Source organism: Pecten maximus, chromosome 3, assembly GCF_902652985.1.
Source record: "Pecten maximus chromosome 3, xPecMax1.1, whole genome shotgun sequence".
Lineage (NCBI taxonomy): Eukaryota > Metazoa > Mollusca > Bivalvia > Pectinida > Pectinidae > Pecten > Pecten maximus.
Genome location: NC_047017.1, coordinates 16821418 through 16840583, shown reverse-complemented (window position 1 = coordinate 16840583; position 19166 = coordinate 16821418).

Genomic DNA, 19166 nt, shown 5'->3' with positions numbered 1-19166 from the left:
TAACGATTCAGCAGGTAGGTCTTTGCATTAGGCTGAAGATTGATATACAACAATATTTCATATACATGCCAATATATAGTGAAAAAATATTTCTAGTGCTTTTTGTTTTTATTCACTAACCGCGACAGAGATATTATAATTTGAAAGGTCATCTTTCATAAGAAAATATCATATATCATTTTATAAGATGACCAGGCATTATATGACAATATGGATACCGCTACTGCTACGCCAATGATAAGCCTCATGAATATTCATCAAATGTGTTGAATACACAAAAATGCTATATTTGTCAGTGAGGTCAAAATCTGCAACAGTGACACACGGAATGAAATGTGTGTTTATTTCGTAATTAAAAAGCTAGTTCAGAACTGTATATCACAATATATACCCGATATGGTAATGAACTGTCACTGAGTGTTACTAAAACAGATCCTACTTATTAAAGCGACGTAATTAGTAATTATACAAACATTATCCGAACTTAATTTTATTTCTAAAAAATCCTTACAATATCAAGCTGCAACTTAAAAACACAGCATAATGTATAATATTTAAACTTAGCCTGAAGATACTATAAGCGTAGAAAAAGGTATTTGTTGTATGTAGAACTCCGATACTAAATATATATATATATATCATAGCAACTCAACTGAAGAAGGAAGATAACTTTATGACTCGTACCCTGACCGGGCCTCGAACTCACGACCTACAGCACCCAATCGCCTAGCCAGAAATACCCGCAGCTTATACCGCTGCGCCACGTCCGTATATACGTAAGGAGTTGATACTCTCTTTTTTGGAAGTTCAACATCTGAAATCTCAGAAACTGAAACAGGGTTTACAAGTACAATGGTAGTCTGAATAGTCAAGTGAAGAAAAAGAAACGACCACGAATGATGTTTAGATTAAAAAACTAATATTAAATGACTTATATCATGATATAATCCGACCTAATCTCGATGTAATTGACTCATACCACGATATCTTTATCCATTACCCCGATGTGGTAAAGCAATTTCATAATAATACACTAGTAGTGGATTAAGAATTCCTACTGAAGAAATAACGAAAGCAAACACAAACAGTTCATACAGAAATGATAGAAATTGAAATTTCAACTTTGCAAAATCGCAATAATGTGGAGGAAAATATGAATCATATAAACATTTACGCTCGCAAAGTAAATCTAGGTCAAATTCAGGAAATGGCAGGTCTTCAAAATGAGAAACAGGTTGTATTATTTATACAATTATCACTGTATCGTGTTACAAACATACACTTTCAAATGATGTTCATATGGATATAGGACGATGGTATCATAATATTAAATATCAGGATGAGAAAAAGACTGAATATTCGACATAAACCACGTCACTTACTTTTAATCGGGAAATTGAACATCGACGTTACCTCCTCATAGCCCGAATTGGTCTGTTACCTTACCTGAATTTTATGTTATATCATGACCACCTAATTTCAAGGTATTTAGATAAAAAATAATACATGTCGGTATTAGCCACAACTCAGAAAAAAATAGCTTAAACGACTTGACATTTCTTAACGGAGTTACCATTTGACTAGATAGGCATTTGCTTCCCCCGCTTCCCCATCACCATAATTATTCTCTTTGTTTCCTCCTTAAAGAAAATCTTATAAGTATAATAACACAGTTACGATAGTAAACAGGATACTTGATATAAATAAAGTACAGGGAGCAGTTTACAATATGACAAAAATAATAATACAATAATACCAATCAGAAGGATTGTACAAAACAAAACAAATAGATATTTGGAGTCTTAAGTTTACCGAAACACTTTACCATATCAAATTTTAGAGGTAAAGTAGGAATACATATACAGGTAGCATATCGCCAAAAGCTAACAGTACGTTCATGTAATCATTTGAAACATTGGTTTGGCATTTTTGAAATCATAACTAACCGATACCAGTCGAAAGTCCGTACTGATTGCAAATTTGGTCACCAGAGAAGTGTATTTCTCCGGCGATCGTCAGCACTGATGGTAAGACAAGCACACAAATCAAGGAAGAGGTTGAAATGCAAAACGTCATCTCTTTAAAAAGATTGTCTATCAGATGACTACTTGCTGTCAATAATATTATGTTTGCAGAAATGGTAGTGTTTTCATAATGTATTGAGAATAATTTGTGATTAAAAAAACCCACAAAACTTTTCATAAGGGCACTGTCGTTTTTTTATTTTTAACACACCGGAATATAATTTGTATAATTTGAGTCTAACTTTACTGTTATGTTAAAGTCACATAAACAATACAATCTACAAGAATGTCATAATTACCCCCCTTGTTGGAAACTCCTTTTGTTTCTAATAAATTCAATATCAACAGTACCGGACATTTAATTAGATCCTCGAAAGTATCTTAATTGTGCAGTAAACAACGAACATTTTTATGTTTAGAAATGTCTTTGATTTAAAGTGTTATCTACTTACAAAGATCTTAAATAGTTCATTTGCTAACTCTTAATCAACATTTATTGTTTAAGTAGTAAATTATATAAACAAAAGATAAATCAACAGAGAAAACTCAGGACAACATTCATTTGGAAAATAAACAGTTTTTATACAACGAAACTGATGCAGTATTAAAATTGTTTGCTCTGCATTGGTATTGGCATTGGCATTTAAGGAAATATTAGTCAACAAAATATTCTAATGATAGAGTACTTGAGACAACATTTCATCAGCTGTTGCTATGAATATTGCGATATTTATTTCTCACTATCTTCACAAACTTAACAAACAGGGAATTCTGACGTGCAAAAGTAACCATAATTCTACCTCAAAATCGACAAAAAGCAAGCATAATATGAAAAAAGATATATTGAAAGGTACCAGGAGAAAGAACCAGGTGTTCAGGAAGGGTTAGCGTCTTCTGTTTCATCCCTATATCCGCCATACGATTCTAGGTTAAATACGGGTTGAACCAAGCATTCCCTAAAAGAGAAACAGTGTGTTGACAACGGAACATCAAATGCTAGTGCTCTTAAGTCAGAGAGTATAGGTCAGAGTTCATAGAACAACTGCCTGAACATTTTGATGGACATCATGATCAAAACGATATATTAAATCATTGGTCTCATAAAACATCAAATGATGAAAAAAAATCTCAAATATTTAAGTATATATCCGTTTTGTCTAAAGCTGGGAAATGGAGTTCTCCTTGCTGACAGCCTACGCAAAATACCAATGCTGAATACGAGCGAAAAGATCCAACCCAGAAGATCCAATAATTTCAGTAGGCAATGGAAGTCTTCCTTCCTTGACCTCGATTGTTGTAACAGTTGTTACGACGAACCATACAATTTCCCCCCCAGCTGCAGCATTGGTTGAGGTACTCATATATGGAATCATGTGGCATTACATCAAGGTTAACTTCAGGCAGGCATAAAAAGAAAGATTATAAAAACAGTGTTGATTGAGACAAAAGGCGGCTTCGGATAGGTAACATTAAGTTAGCTTAATTATTTGAATATTTAACGGGTAAGACTATGCAGATGTACTTTAAAGTTCTGTTGAAATGCAACATTTAATTGAAAATTATCGGATTTATTGATTAATTGGTTTTGGCACCTCCCCATCCAGATTTTGGCATTGCATTCGATCTTTTACAAGTTTTATTTTGGTCGCCTCCTGTCATAAACATTTTAAGCCCTTAGCATCACTGACGAATCCTAGAACGATGAAACAATTGTACGGTGCTGGTGTAACTATCTTTTGTGTCTTTTGTACAATCCTTTGAGATTGACTTTGCGGGTGGATTTTTCGGTCATCGAGGTTTTTCGTAACCTACTTATTATGCTGTAAATCATTCGAATAGTGATATGGTTTAGAATATAAATATGTACGTAATGTTTCCTTTGAAATGCAATATTGAAAATAAAGCAAAATTCATTCAAAAATATCAAATATATTAAATGATGGGTCGTCCCATCCAGATGTTAGCATTCCAATTCAGCTATTTCGAATTTTGTTACTGGTCGCCTCCTTCCTTCAACACTTTCGGCCCTTAACATCACTGAAGAATTCTAGAAGAAAGACAAAGTTGCATGATGGAGTCCAATTCAGTTTATCTCTACTCTATCTAACTCTCAATTTGTTTTAAAAGGTGTTAATATCTAGATATAATTTTAGGTTAGGCGATTAGAAAGATATCTCCGGATATGAATTCCCGCTTCTCATTTTCTTATTTTAGTTAATATCAAACGAGTTCAGCAGAGCCATAAGTGTATCGGTTACAAATCCAGAACGCCGAACCTAGTTTCAAACCCCCTGATCTTTTTCACCAGAAACCCTTCAAATCTCTATAAACGTTTCATCGGCTCTACCATTTGACCTCGAAGGTATTTAGGGAGATCAATTAACTTAATGAGGAGAAGACGCTTACCTTCATGAGAACTTTTCTTATATTTCTTTTACTTTTTCACGATTCTATAAATCTGTATGAAAAAATACATCTTAACGGATGATATGTAGCAATGAAAACGAAGTATGAATGTACAGCTTCATGAAATGGTGTGGGCACGAACGTAACAAAAATACTCCGAGGAAGATGGAGGTCATCATTTTTACTGTTTATCACTTCTAATTTCGCGTGGGATTTATTTTCGCCATAATACGCGAGGAAAGTCAATCACGAATTCAAATCCTTAGCTATTATTTGTATCAAAATAACACCTTTTAATGGCGACCAAGCTATCGGCTACCGATTAAGGTTTCTTACAAAATTCATGACACTAATAGCTCATTATTCCAGAATTTTCAAAAGTCATTTCTAAATCAACATTCGCGAAATCATGTATTCGTGAAAATGACTGCAGATGTAGGTTCGCGAAATAAAATATTCGCGAAATCTAAGTGATTTAAAGTATATAATCACCATCCATACCACTATCTTGAAAACCGAGAGCGTTGGTCCATTTGAGGCTCCTTAATTAGCGCTGGAAACAAAGACGCTGGTCGTTAAATGTAAGATCCCGGATGTATAAAAAGGAACTCTCACGTGATAGGCCACAACTTAATCGGTAGATGAGATTTGACAAAATATAAACGCATTCGTTGGATGTTAATGAACAGGATGTTTGATATTAGATTGCATCTAGAATTAAAAGGTGTGAGGAAAAAACATAATCAATTACGTCATTTACTTGGAAATTCACATTGTATTCAATCAATGTAATTTGTATGCAAAAGATGTATATTCCAAATAAAATGAATGTATAGTGATGACATATATTTTTATGCATCTGCTGATTTGGACAAGATATTTATCAGGTATGTGACTGAGGGTTTGTAGGCGGTAAAGCATTGTGTAAAAGGATATGTTATTTTCTTATTTTTAAGTGTTTTGCCTTTAGTGAGAACCAATGAAAGACCCGGAACCAACAAGATTATTAAAGAACCACACCCACTAGACAATATTTATGCCATTGAATCTGAGTGCCATTTTTCATTTAACACGTCATTTTTTTTTATTTTTGAAAATATTGATTTATAAGGCATGCAGTCACTTTGTTATAAAACAAAATCCCAGTTCTACCACCTACCGGAGGTGTCAATACCTGTTAACAGTTCTAAAACACATAGTTTGCGCGTGCTCACTTAACTTCTCGTATTTAACGCGTCTCCGAGGACGTACGAGAATTGGTGTATGCAAAGGCGTGTGACGACTGCCGATTACTACAGGAAGATAGCGACAGTGTGTTCAGGATACCATGGCACCAGCAGAGTAGTGAAGATCGGCCGGAAACGAGAGATACAGGAAAGCATATTTGGTTTGAAAGAAGAGCTCTAAATGAACGAATATAGAACTCTATCTCCACATCGGCATGTGTAATACGGCACCTCAGTCTGCGACGGATGCTGAGCGGACAAAAATTGGTGTGCGAATGGTCTGGCGGGAATACTACGTCGATTTGACACTCAAAACCATACCGGCAATTTGTCGTCACGTGTCCGGTAACTGTGTAACACAGATATTGCGCAGATACTTACATGACTTCGTATGGGACTGAAGAGATCGGGTAGAAAATGTTATCGGAGCTCGAGGTTGTTATCCAAATATCTAAACATTTGAAAACAGAACGCCACATACACAAAACGTTAGCGGCCTATGACTACAAGATGAAACGGTGATAAGGCATTTAAGCGGTTCCAGTTCTCCAAAATTGTTCTTCCTTCGCCCGATCTCCAGATAGGACGACAAAAAGGGTTTGAATTATTGTCAACGATATTGTCTAACGCGTATTGTCGAGATCGCGTTTCTATCAAACCCCCAAAACACAGCTTGTCAACAATTCGCTAAATTATGTCAAATTAGTTCGTACCGATAATTGTCTCATTCCGGAACCAAAGATTCATTTTTTTCTGAAAAACCAGAACAATTTCACTTCCGCGTAAAATATTCCTCTTCAAGCTTTTATTTCACCACAACCTAGAAAAAAAAAACACCCATGTTTTGTCATAACATTAAAAATTCAAAAAGCTTAATTTGATCACGGTTCCAGAATATCAGTTATATTACATTTTAACCAGTGAAATATCGAAAATTATTCATTCTATGAAAGCGATATATTTTTCACTAGTGAAAAAAATATCACTTTTTTCTGACTTAACCAATCACAGCTTACAAACGCCAATGGGGAAAATCAAGCTTTGCATATAATGTAGCTTTTCGTCATATTATATAATATTATAATGCAAGATAGAATACACGTCCCGATTTGGCGTACATTTGTGAGCCGTTGACAGGGGACCGAAATTATTTCTTGGTAAATTTTGCTATAAATATAATAAACAGAATATCTAACAGTATCTTCGGTAAAACACACGTGAAAAATATCAAAATAGTAGCCACACTCGTGAAATATATTTGGTATTACTGAAGACACTGTTAGATATCTTCTATTCATTTCACGAGACGATCTTCTTATCTCGTTGTCACCATTTGGAATAACTGAAGGAATAACTACTGTGTGACCATTAACATAACGGAGCAATGAGTATCACTACATGTAACAGAGAAAAGCTGAAATCGGAGCACGGTAACGTAAGTAATATAACAAAGATATATGGTGAAATAAACCGCATAATGCATACATACATTCATACATAAACCGTTTGATATAATGTACATACTTGAATCGCTTAATATTATACATATATGAACCGCATGCAATACACATACATAAACCACATCATATATACATATATAAACTGCAAGAAATATACACACATGGACATCATGATATATACATACACGAACCGCATGAAATTTACATGCATGGACCGCATGTCATATACAAAAATGAACAACATGATACACATATACATGACCATCATGATGTATGCATACATGAACCGCATCATATGCTAAGGTTTGACACATACTTTATTTTGGACGAAACAAAAGTGTTCAAAACAAGAGGAGAATACTGTTTTTATACCGCAAATTCGATAACAAGTGTCATAGCAGGAACCTAATACAGAATTACTTGGAGACGCTTGGAAAAGTTAATTATCTTACCAAGTGTTCTGGAAGGGAGAGCGTCTTCTGTCACATCGACGGTATTTGACATATAAATCTAGGTCAAATCTAGGTCAAGTCCAGCCATACATGTGTGTCTAGTTGATGACAACAAAACATCCAGGCATATCAATGAGCGAGGAAAACGTCAAAAAAAAAAAAAAAAAAAAGATTACAATCTTTCGAACGAGATAACTATGTCAATGACAAAACGTTCACAAGTCTGCGGTATATCATATCAAAACCATGTTTTGTAATGTTTTTTCCAGTTAGTTGTCGACATTTGTCACAGAAATCGGATATCAGGAAGATTATCTTGACTGTCGAATCAACGATGACTAACGTTAACAAAAAGATTGGGGAAGCAGAAATGCTGCATTCCAGAAAAGGAAAATTTACTGTTAAGAATTTGAAATCAACACGCTTATTTTAAAGCTTTTCTCTGTTTATTACATTGTGAGTCAAGATTCAGGCAAGCGACTGGCATATATATTAGTATGCAGTGCATTTAACTTCAAGTTAATTAAGGTAAAATTTCCTATCGATATGGACAAAACATTTTTTTAGTTTGTTATTTAAAAATGGATTAGTCACCGTCTCTTCGATGAAATAGTTTTTGTTAATCTTATTTATCATTAGTTGATTTATTGAATCACTGAACTACATGTACTTGAAAAGAGAAATTCGTCATCAATGTAATGAAAATGGAACGAGAGCGAAATAAGACAGCTAAATCTTTCAACTAAAAGGGTGAAACCGCTGCAATATCTAATCAGATTTTTTACTATTGTTAAGTTTTCGATGAGAAGGTAGCACCATACTTCCTGATTTGTGCGTTGATTTTTATTTTATTTTTTAGGTGACAGACTGTTCGCAACACGGTGCCAGCGAAGGGATAGGAATGAGACGTCTTATACTAGCAGAAATTAGTAAATGCAGTAAGTAGAGATCGCGGAATAGGGTACCCTTAGGTCATACGACATTATCACTACAATGTAAGTCACAGCATGCCAATTAAATCAGACAAAAGATGTCTGTTCAAACACAAATTTGATCCAAAGGGAAACGTTTAGACACGAAGCATTGTTCTAGTGATTATAAAATAGCTTAAAATATAACAGTTATCATACTTAATGATAAACAACTGAAAGTAGGATTCTGTACTGAAACTATCTTAACGTCTTACTGATGGAAAAAGTTCCAGTAGCAAGTAGATGTTTTGCATGAATGTGATGGATTAGTTTTAAGGATTAGTGTTGAGGATAGTGTTGAGGATTAGTGTTAAGGATTAGTGTTGAGGATAAGTGTTGAGGATAAGTGTTGAGGATTAGTGTTAAGGATTAGTGTTAAGGATTTACAGAGTCATCTCACACGTAAAGGATAGTAAGTGTAAATGGGTTTTGTTTTGGAATGTTTTATCATTTACAAGAGGTACTTTAAAGGATGAAAACGTGCATAGAAAAAATCTCGATAATCCTAATTTCGAGATAAGTATCATTTAAAATAATTTGCTAATAAATACACGTATTTTACATTTCGCTTTTAGTTTGAAACATTTAAAATGTATTAAATGACGTACCTTTAGCTGTAAAATGCATGATATTTACTGCTATCACTAGGATTACATGTAAAGCTTTGCATGTCTGGATAAACACAGTCTGTGCTGATTTGACATCGTAAAATGAGATTTTATTCCATTTGTCATAGGTGGAAACCATACCTTTGTCATTTATGTAGAGTTTACAAAAGAAATAAATGCAAGCCGCATGACCTTTTTTATATATTAAAATACCCATTCGATATGATGGTCACAAAGGAATTTGCTACAACATGTGAACAGCATAGTTCACATTTCATAGTGACTGGCAGAACACCATGTAATTTGCATGCTAAGAGATGAGTTCTGATTGGCTGATGACGGTCCGTCTAACATTACCAAAGCTAGGCTTGCAGTACCGGGCATCGCCTTACACTCGCGTGACACAGCTTCGCCTCAGATTCTTATTAACTCTTTGACGAAGAAAAAAGGAATTACACGAACAATATTGTATAGACTGTTGTTTATGGGGCTAATTTTGAGGAACAATACCGTGTGTCCTGTCATATCTTTTATCGGCCTGTCTTCTATCTGTACATCTCACATTTCCAATTTCAAACCGGGGGACACGTGTATATGTAATTTCAGAATCCTCCTCGAGGCAATCTAATTGCTATCGATTTACGTAACTATCACTACCTATGTACAAGTCGCCCACGGCCTCTCGTGGGTAAACCTCACCTGACGTTCAGGTGTGTATAAGTAATAATTTGTACAGGTGTATGATAATACATTGTACAGGTGTATAGTAATACATTGTACAGGTGTATGATAATACATTGTACAGGTGTATAGTAATACATTGTACAAGTGTATGGTAATATACATTGTACAGGTGTATGATAATACATTGTACAGGTGTATGATAATACATTGTACAGGTGTATGATAATACATTGTACAGGTGTATAGTAATACATTGTACAGGTGTATAGTAATACATTGTACAGGTGTATGATAATACATTGTACAGGTGTATAGTAATACATTGTACAAGTGTATGGTAATATACATTGTACATGTGTATGGTAATACGTTGTACAGGTGTATGATAATACGTTGTACAGGTGTATGGTAATACGTTGTACAGGTGTATGATAATACATTGTACAGGTGTATAAGTGATACATTGTACAGGTGTATGGTAATACATTGTACAGGTGTATGGTATGTAATACGTTGTACAGGCGTATAGTAATACATTGTGCAGGTGTATAGTAATACATTGTGCAGGTGTATGGTAATATACGTTGTCAATTGTATAGAACCTCGTATAGGTATATATGTATAAGTAATTTATGCTCGTACACATAAAATTATATAGGTAATTACATCACACTAGTTGATCTACTCTATCATTTTACGGTGGTATATTGATTATATAAGTACAATACAATAAAACAATACAATAATATTTTATTTGAGTGTCACAGATCATATTAAAATATACAATGAGGATAATGATAAAAGCGTGTTAAATGTATATGATGACATGTCCAGCCGTATTCGGCTTATGAGACACTTTAAAAATATAAATTCTCGGTATATTAAATGTCAGACCTTTATCTTTATACAACATAGCCTATGTCAACGTTTGAATATTCATAAGTTTTGTTCTAATTTATCGTAAGAGCGAACGGCTATGCTTCATAATAAAATATATAGATTTCGATGAAGGATATTGAAGATAATTTTTTGCGAAATATATACAAACTTGTTGAAATAATTCAGCACGTATATCGTTGTAAGTAGGTCATTCACATAGGAAATGTATATAATTTTCAACAGTGTTCATACAAAATGGACAAAATCGCTGGTCCTCAGGTAAGTTTATGTAACGACCAGTCTCTATCAATAGAGGGAGATATCCGAGTCGTAGCTTAGATAAATGGCTACGGTAGTGGCGTGGCATATGGGATGTGACGTAATATTCATAAATGTAATCATTTTTGAAACAACTGTATGTCCGAAGTTTGTTTCCCTGGTTTCGTTGGTTTTCCATAGATTTTTGAGCCACGTATGCTAATGTTATGCATTTTGACTCTAATTATAGTGTTACTGTTAAGTATATGTAATATGTTTAATTTACTCGCGAGTTTCTTCTATAAGTTATATATTGCATATAAGTGAATGGTATTTCATTGTAATTTGTCTGTATAAGGCTTTGAATGGTGTATGTTTATCAGTATTCTAGGTTCTGACGAGGTCGGTTTTTTTAATCCCATCTTAGACCATTTCTTTCATCATCCATGTTTTATCAAGTGATTGACAAATATGTCAATTTTGCTATTTTGTTGTTTTTCTCAATAAACGGCCAATATATTTTTTGGGTTTCTTTCATTACATACCTTTCATCCACAGGTTTTAATGTATCTTTTAAATTTAATTTATTTAAATTGTCATAGTTTTGAATATTTTTTTTATAATTGTTAGCACTTTTTTTTTTATATCGGAGAAGGACATGGGGTAAACAATAAGTAATTGGGTCAATGCATCTGCATGTGTAGTAAGCGCTTAAATTAACCCAATTCGCGTGTGTAAGCTTCATTAGCCATTTTTCACTCCAAGATGGACACTAATCAATGTCAGCTTTGGTGTTATTTGCATATTTTGACCATGACCCGATGACCTTCCTACTTTATTGTGATATACAATGTCAATATGTACCAAACGAACGAGCCGGTTTTTTTTTATCCTACCCTGGACCATATCTTTCATTATCTATGTTTGCCAAGACTATAATGAATTTTTCTTTGACATATCACAAAATTTCAATTTTGCTATTTTTGTCGTTTATTAACATTATATTATAAACGGCCAAATTCAATGATATATCTTTTTTTTATGTTTTCTTTCTTTCATTACACGCGTTTGGTCCAAAAAACTTGCCCTTGCCAACATTGCAGTTCTGTACGAATATGTATCAGTAATTCATTGTAAAGGTGCATATAGGTAATGCATCGTACATTAGTACATAGTTAATACACTGTACTGGTGTGTGGTATGTAGGTCATAAACCATATAGGTTATACAGTGCAACCTTTAGTGACGTCGTCGATGCAATGTTGGCGGGAAATGTCTCATCGACCTTCAGATAAACCATTGTGGGCTATATTTTTTGAGGCAAAGAATGATAAAAATGGCGACCGTTTGGCGAGCTACTTTTGTCGTTCTGCTCCAAGCTAAAATATGGTGTACATTTATCCTGCAACGATTTTTGAACTAACATATATTCAAAAATTTCAACTAATTTTGTTTACTTAGAGTTTACCTATCGTCTACTACGAGCGTATGAAAATATCCTAGCAATTTTACATCGAAAGTGGTCCTGATAACTCAAGCACAGATATCCCGCAAACGAGTACAGTTCCAATTTTCACCGTGGCATTAATGTGTTAAGCAGACAGGTGTATCCCGACAGTACAGAACTAGTTGCAGGATGAAGCATATCGAATGTCGCTTAGCGTCAGAATGGGTATTAATTGCTTTCATTTGAAAAAAGCAAAATATTGGTTCGAAATAATTACTGTTTGATGCTTTTCATATACAAAGATTTTTTTCATGAAATATGAAGAATTTTTAAATAGTATGTTGTTATAAGATAACTTGTGCCTGACAATTGAAAAAAATATGGCGATAGAGTCATTAAGCAGACCACCTGATGTGTATACAGCAGGTCACTGGAAGTTAATCCTGGTCGGGAACACCAAAACAAAGCATTGCCTAATCGATGACGACATGTCCAATAACATATGTTATTGTATATTTGAGATGAAAACACAATATGAATATTTTATTGAAGTAGATATGTTTCATAGAGGATGTCTGTGATAGTCCGTGGTCATGTTGCAAACGGGGACAAACACAGTTGCGGACATCTGAGACCGACTAAGATCGTTTCATTGACCAAATTATCGGCGTGATATTTGTACATGTTCATCAGACGATCGGAGTACAGAGCTCCTGTCGGGTGTGCCGTCTGTCAAGGTATCAGTGACATTTGCAGGCCTCGGACGGTGTCTGGTAAACCGAGCGACACCCCGAACTCTGTAGTGAGCTGGTGACAGCTAAGGATGAAATAACAGAACTAGTGTAAGTGGTGAGCATCATCATCATGCCCAGGACATATGTTAACAGTATGATAACTTGATACTCGATATTGATACAATTTCCTAAACATTTTGGTATCTCAAATATCTTATAATCCAATAAAAGCAATTACTAGAATAAATTATGAATTCTGTTCGGTAGGGTACCATATTAATTTGCTCGTATTCTTGGGTTGCTGAAACTAAAAGACTCATATTTTATCTTAATTTAGCAACAAACACTTCAATTCCTGTTATTTACATCAACTTACACGCGTCATATTTATAGCTAGAAACAAAATGCTACAGTAATGTGCAATTCCAGTAGTCTCCTCATAGAAGTATACATGGACTGTTTCTCTCATGACATTCCAAACCCATATTCTGATCGATCGAGTGAAAGAAATGTCATTATACTTAGAATGTTCTTACTTTTACCACCTTAATATGTGAAGCAATTTATTTCGGTCACAAATCGTTTGCTACATCGGGTTAACATGACATCCTGATCACATGTCACAATGATGGTTATACGAAACAGTTGCATCTATTCCAGGAAAATTCTGAAATATGATAGGCTCGCCCATAGAAACCATTTTGAATGTAAGATAACAGGAAATGCACACAGTGATAAGTATCAATTAACCAATCGATACATAATTAAACGCTATCCATTCTACCAACCAAGGTTTAAATATCTGAATTAATTAAGTAAAAATAGAACTGCTTTATTTCATAAACAAATATGGCATTACCTTCATTGTCAATGTAAACCTGATTTTCCTAACTTTCTCTGGATTTCCAATCTTTTGGCTGCTTGCTTAATTGACGAGTTCGAGAAAGACGAAATAGCTGTATAATGTCCATATCATCACTGACGAGTCCTAGAAGGACGAAACATCTGTTTAGCTACATGCAATTTTTATTTATTTTTCTACAGATATTGTATTTATTACTTGTTTAAAATGTTTTGCTCTTTTGTGTGATTTAGTGATTACTAGACAGTAAGCTCTGCCACTGGAATTTTAGCCCCCGAGATAAATGCCGCGTTTAATTTTTTTTATAAAAGGTGTCACCTGTTCATAATTTAAGGACGATTATTTGATATCTAACATGTACACATATATATATTACATGGATAATGCATCTCTTTTTGTATAATTTAACTTCTGTTTTACTCATTTTGGACTTCCACACTCTTAAGCTCTTGCATCGCTGAATAATCACGGAAGGATTAACCAGCTGTATGATGTCCCTGGCATCACTGGTTATACTGACCATATTATACTCATGTTAATACCACGTAACCATATATATTTTCTTCGCTGGTTCTAATGACCGTTAGAGGTTTAACAACCCGGAGTAAACAGTAAATCTTACCTGGTTTTTCCTACCATTCGTCTGTGAAGCAGAAGACGCTCGCTTTACCGGATCACCTGGTCTTATTCTCCTTTTATGTTTTCAAAAGTCCCCATACATATCTAAAGATTTGTGCATATTTTGTCCTCATTTGTTTCATCGATTTTCACTTTGAATAAAGGTTCGTTAATTATGTATTCTTCCTTGTTAATGACCCTTCTCCTTCTGGACACTAGATTTTGAGAACCTTGAGGTTTACAGCAATGACAGACAGTATGATATTGTTGAACCTGGAAAATATGAAAATAAAAACGACCGGGATAATATTGCCATCAGACTAACGAGTAGCCAATCTATCATAGTATTCTAGTATCAGAAATTGTGGGTCTTCTATTTTGGCTAGTTCAAAGAATAAATTTACTGCAAAGCGTCATCTCCAGTTGTATTAATGCAAGAGTTGTAACATTGTTTGAAGTTACACTAAAACGTAACCAATACAGGTACGTCATCGGCTGATGCTTTTGATTGGATTTGTATAATGATGTCTGTGGTCGATCGGAACTTGATGGGATTTTCACATAACCGGACGTGCTGAGGAATCTTCTATTTTGTAACTAGGGAACATATTTTTTTTTATAGTTACTTTTCTGTAGTCAATGTTTGTAGGGAGAAGAATCATTTTATTTCTCTCACAGAGTCTATATGAATATAAATGTTTGAAATGTATGTGTTTTTAAAAAAAAATTAATTTTAACGATCAATAAGCTATACACACTATTTTTTTCTCCGTGCCATTTTGGAGTAAACCGTTTTCCGGCGAACATATTTATACACCTATCACATCCTAGGTCGTGTGACGGTAGTCACATTCGCGGAGCTTCGAAAGACCTGTCATCGCCGAGATAGCAACTACAATATGGTGTTAAAATTTCGTCTTATGCTCAGTTAAAGTGGCAATCTTTACTTCAGGCGTTAGTAATGTTTAAGATATTATTTCAGACGTGGTTGGAAGATCCAAGGAATGAACTAAGATGTTGAATGGGGTATTGCTTATGAACACTAATGGTTGATTGAAATTGTTCACAAATGACCACAGGAAATTTCAATCAATATTTTTTTATTCAGAGTGTTGTTCAAAACTAATGGATACATTGTTGAATAATATATGAGATGTAATAGGATTACTGAATTTTAGATTAAGGATTGATAAAAACAACACCGAATGTTACAGGACTTGTTATTTATGATCTGTTGGCGCCTAAATATGAGAATTTGGTCAAAACATTAGAACTATAAATAAATAATTATTGAAGGAAATATTGTTGTTTCTCTTTTCATGAATAATTACAATAACGTTTATAATTACATTAGTTTTTTTTAGTATGTTTTCTGTGGTTTAAAGGGGCATTCCGTCTCCGAAGGTATAGAGCTGAAAAAATAATGACAGACCAAAATCGTTGACAATTCTTTTAAAACATTGTTTTAAAATATCAATAATGATAAAACAATTATTTATTATTAATGAATCATTGTTCGCCGAGGAAAGATTTATTTTCGTAAGACGAGGAGTTTTATAAGACAATTATCTATTTTTATTGTTTTAAAACTCTTTGGATTCGACAACTGTGTCGTAATTACGTCAAAGTTTATAACTTTAGCAGTTAAGGAAAATTACCAAATTTCAGAAATTTTCATTTTTTCCACAATTGTATTGTTTCCGAAGCCAGGCGGGGCTTTAAACTAAGACACTGTGGTAAAGTGTTACGCACACTAAACAGAAAAAAGGCTAAAACTAGACATTTCTTTAGATTAAACAAACAAACTTAAGTTATTTTATCTGATCAACGCCTTGTCGCAACTCATATTACGTAAGAATTAAACATTATAATCTATCGTTGGGTTCAAGTTTTGTACTTTTATAAATATATATATATTAAGATCTAGGGTTATTTGTGAACGTCTAAAATGACCCAAATATTGAAACGCATTCAAAGCATACAACAGGATTCATTTTTCGCATATAATGTTTATCAAAAGTCAGCTATCTAGCAAATATTAAGAAAGACATTCTCAATAGAATTACCACAATAATAAACTACGCAATATCTTCAAGGTTATATTAAAATATTATAAGTAAGGCAACTACAATTGGTATCCGAGCCTGTTATACAAAACATTAAAAAGGGATTCTGAGTAAAGTTAATGAAGATAGCACTCATTCTGAATTGTATTATCTAAAGCATTCCAATCAATACAGAGGGCTCAAAAGAAGGTTTTGAGATATATTTTAAATAGAAGGTTCCCGAAATCTTTATTGGCTTGCGGTGCGTAACGGTTTTTCAACAAAGGTGTCAGAAGATGGCATACTCAGGATTTAATTTTGTTGACATCTAATATACATTTTTTTTTATTGAAAGGAACTTGCATCAACACGCCACATGACGGAAACTCTTTTACAATCTGGCAGCTCCTCTTACGGACCTCTCTTTTTTCTGTTCCAAGCAAGCAGAACTAAAATCACTGACAGGAATATCAAAATGAATGATGCATTAATTAAAAAAAGACTCCATAAGCGTACGAGTTTCCAAAAACCGTTTTTTACCCTATTAAATCTCGTCGACAAATAGAGGTGGCCAATACATTTTTTACAAGATAACTATCAACACTGCCGAATGTTTAGGCCAACTCAAAATATTATTCTGGAGATCAATAAATGATGAAGACCACTTTAAAGATAAAATCACAAGAATTGATAATTAACGAGCATGAAATGTTTATGAAGTATATCAACAATGATGAAATGATAGTAAGATATTTCAAACGATTATGCTAAAGCCTGTAGAAACACTGAGGTATGTCACAGTATATTAGACATACATATCTCCCTGCAACTTGCATCTGCATTGTTTGCTGTACGCATTGACGGAAAACAGCTGTATTATTCGACTGACCTACTTGCAAGTAAAACCACGCTTAAAAAGCGAACATATTTGGAACATTGTTGATATATCGTTTCACTTTAAGTTTATTTGTGATGACCGTTGCATGATAAAAAAATACATGGTCAGTGTCCTTAAATATAAGCTGTATTTTTAAGTCGGGACAGAAAGACAAAAGTGGCTTGCCAATTTTGACTTTCATTACCCTCGCCAAAATACAGATTATATTTTAAGACACTGACCAGGTATTCTCTATGCATTGCTGCAAGTACAATGGATACATTCAGTTAAAGATATCAATATAAATCTGGTCACCATAGAATAACTTTGTATGAAACCTAAATGACACGTATCAGTTACTTTTGAGCACTGTCTGCTTACTATATTAGACTACTGCATTACTGTTCCCCAAGTTATCTCTCGCATTAAAGGGGCATTTCTTTCGTTCGGACATCAGAAACGTGCAAAATTTCTATTGATAAAATATATATGCTCGAATGAGGATTATATGAGTTTTTGTGCCTACCGATATCATGAAAGTAACGCCAAAATGTACAGAAAATGACGGTTCGTACACGAATACCGTCTGCCCTTGCGGTATTTACTGATACTTCGGGTCGAATTGAGAATTTTTATGATTTAATACTCGAATCACTTAGGTGTCCCTTGAGGGTAAAACTGCCGTATTAATGTAAAGATTACAACTTTTATTATTTGGAAAAAATACCTATTTCCCATTAAGTTCATTTTGGCGACATACACTTAATTCAAACGAAGAATGTCCCTGCAGTTATTTGGTCTTTTTTTTTACTCAGGAGGAAAAATTTAAGTGATTGTGATTTTCGTGTTGTTTTGACATGAAAAATGAATTTTAATTGTATCGTATTGGGATACTCATTGTTACACGTTCCCATGGCTCCTTCAGCCATGCTACTGGATCAAATTCTGTATGTGTCATTTGGAATATCATATCACATTGATTTATGTGTCGTGTCAAATTTTGATGATTCAATCAACTTTATGACATCATCATCCAGCATGCACGTGTTAGAAACAAATCTATGAGTATATATTTAATTCAAAGTGAATATAAAAAAAGGTCCAAGCAAAAACTTTATGACCATCAAATCAGAGTCAAAATAAAAGCATGGAATACTGACATGGAAATCGCAATTAAAATAACGGTGGTATATATAAACAAAATATATATTAACATAGATAGATATGAAAAACCAAAATGACAATAAGACTGGCGGTTTCGCATGGGTAAGCGTCATCGCTTCATAAATAGGATATTTCCCGATAAGATCATGATGCCGACCATAACATTTCCCGTCATCTTCATCAAACTACATCCCTAAAAACCCATTGTAAGCTCATAAGATCCATTCTGTCCACGGTCGATACCGGTTACAAAAATATAACTGCGAGAACAACAACTTAAACATTGAATCATCTGTGGCATGTCAAATTGAACATCGAATCAGGCAAGCTACCAACAAGAAATGGAAAATATACTATCAGGAATCTAAAATCATTAAGCCTTTAATACATATGGCCCTGCTTGTTATTTTGTAAGTAAAGGATCAAGGTAAATAGCTGAAGTAGATTATTA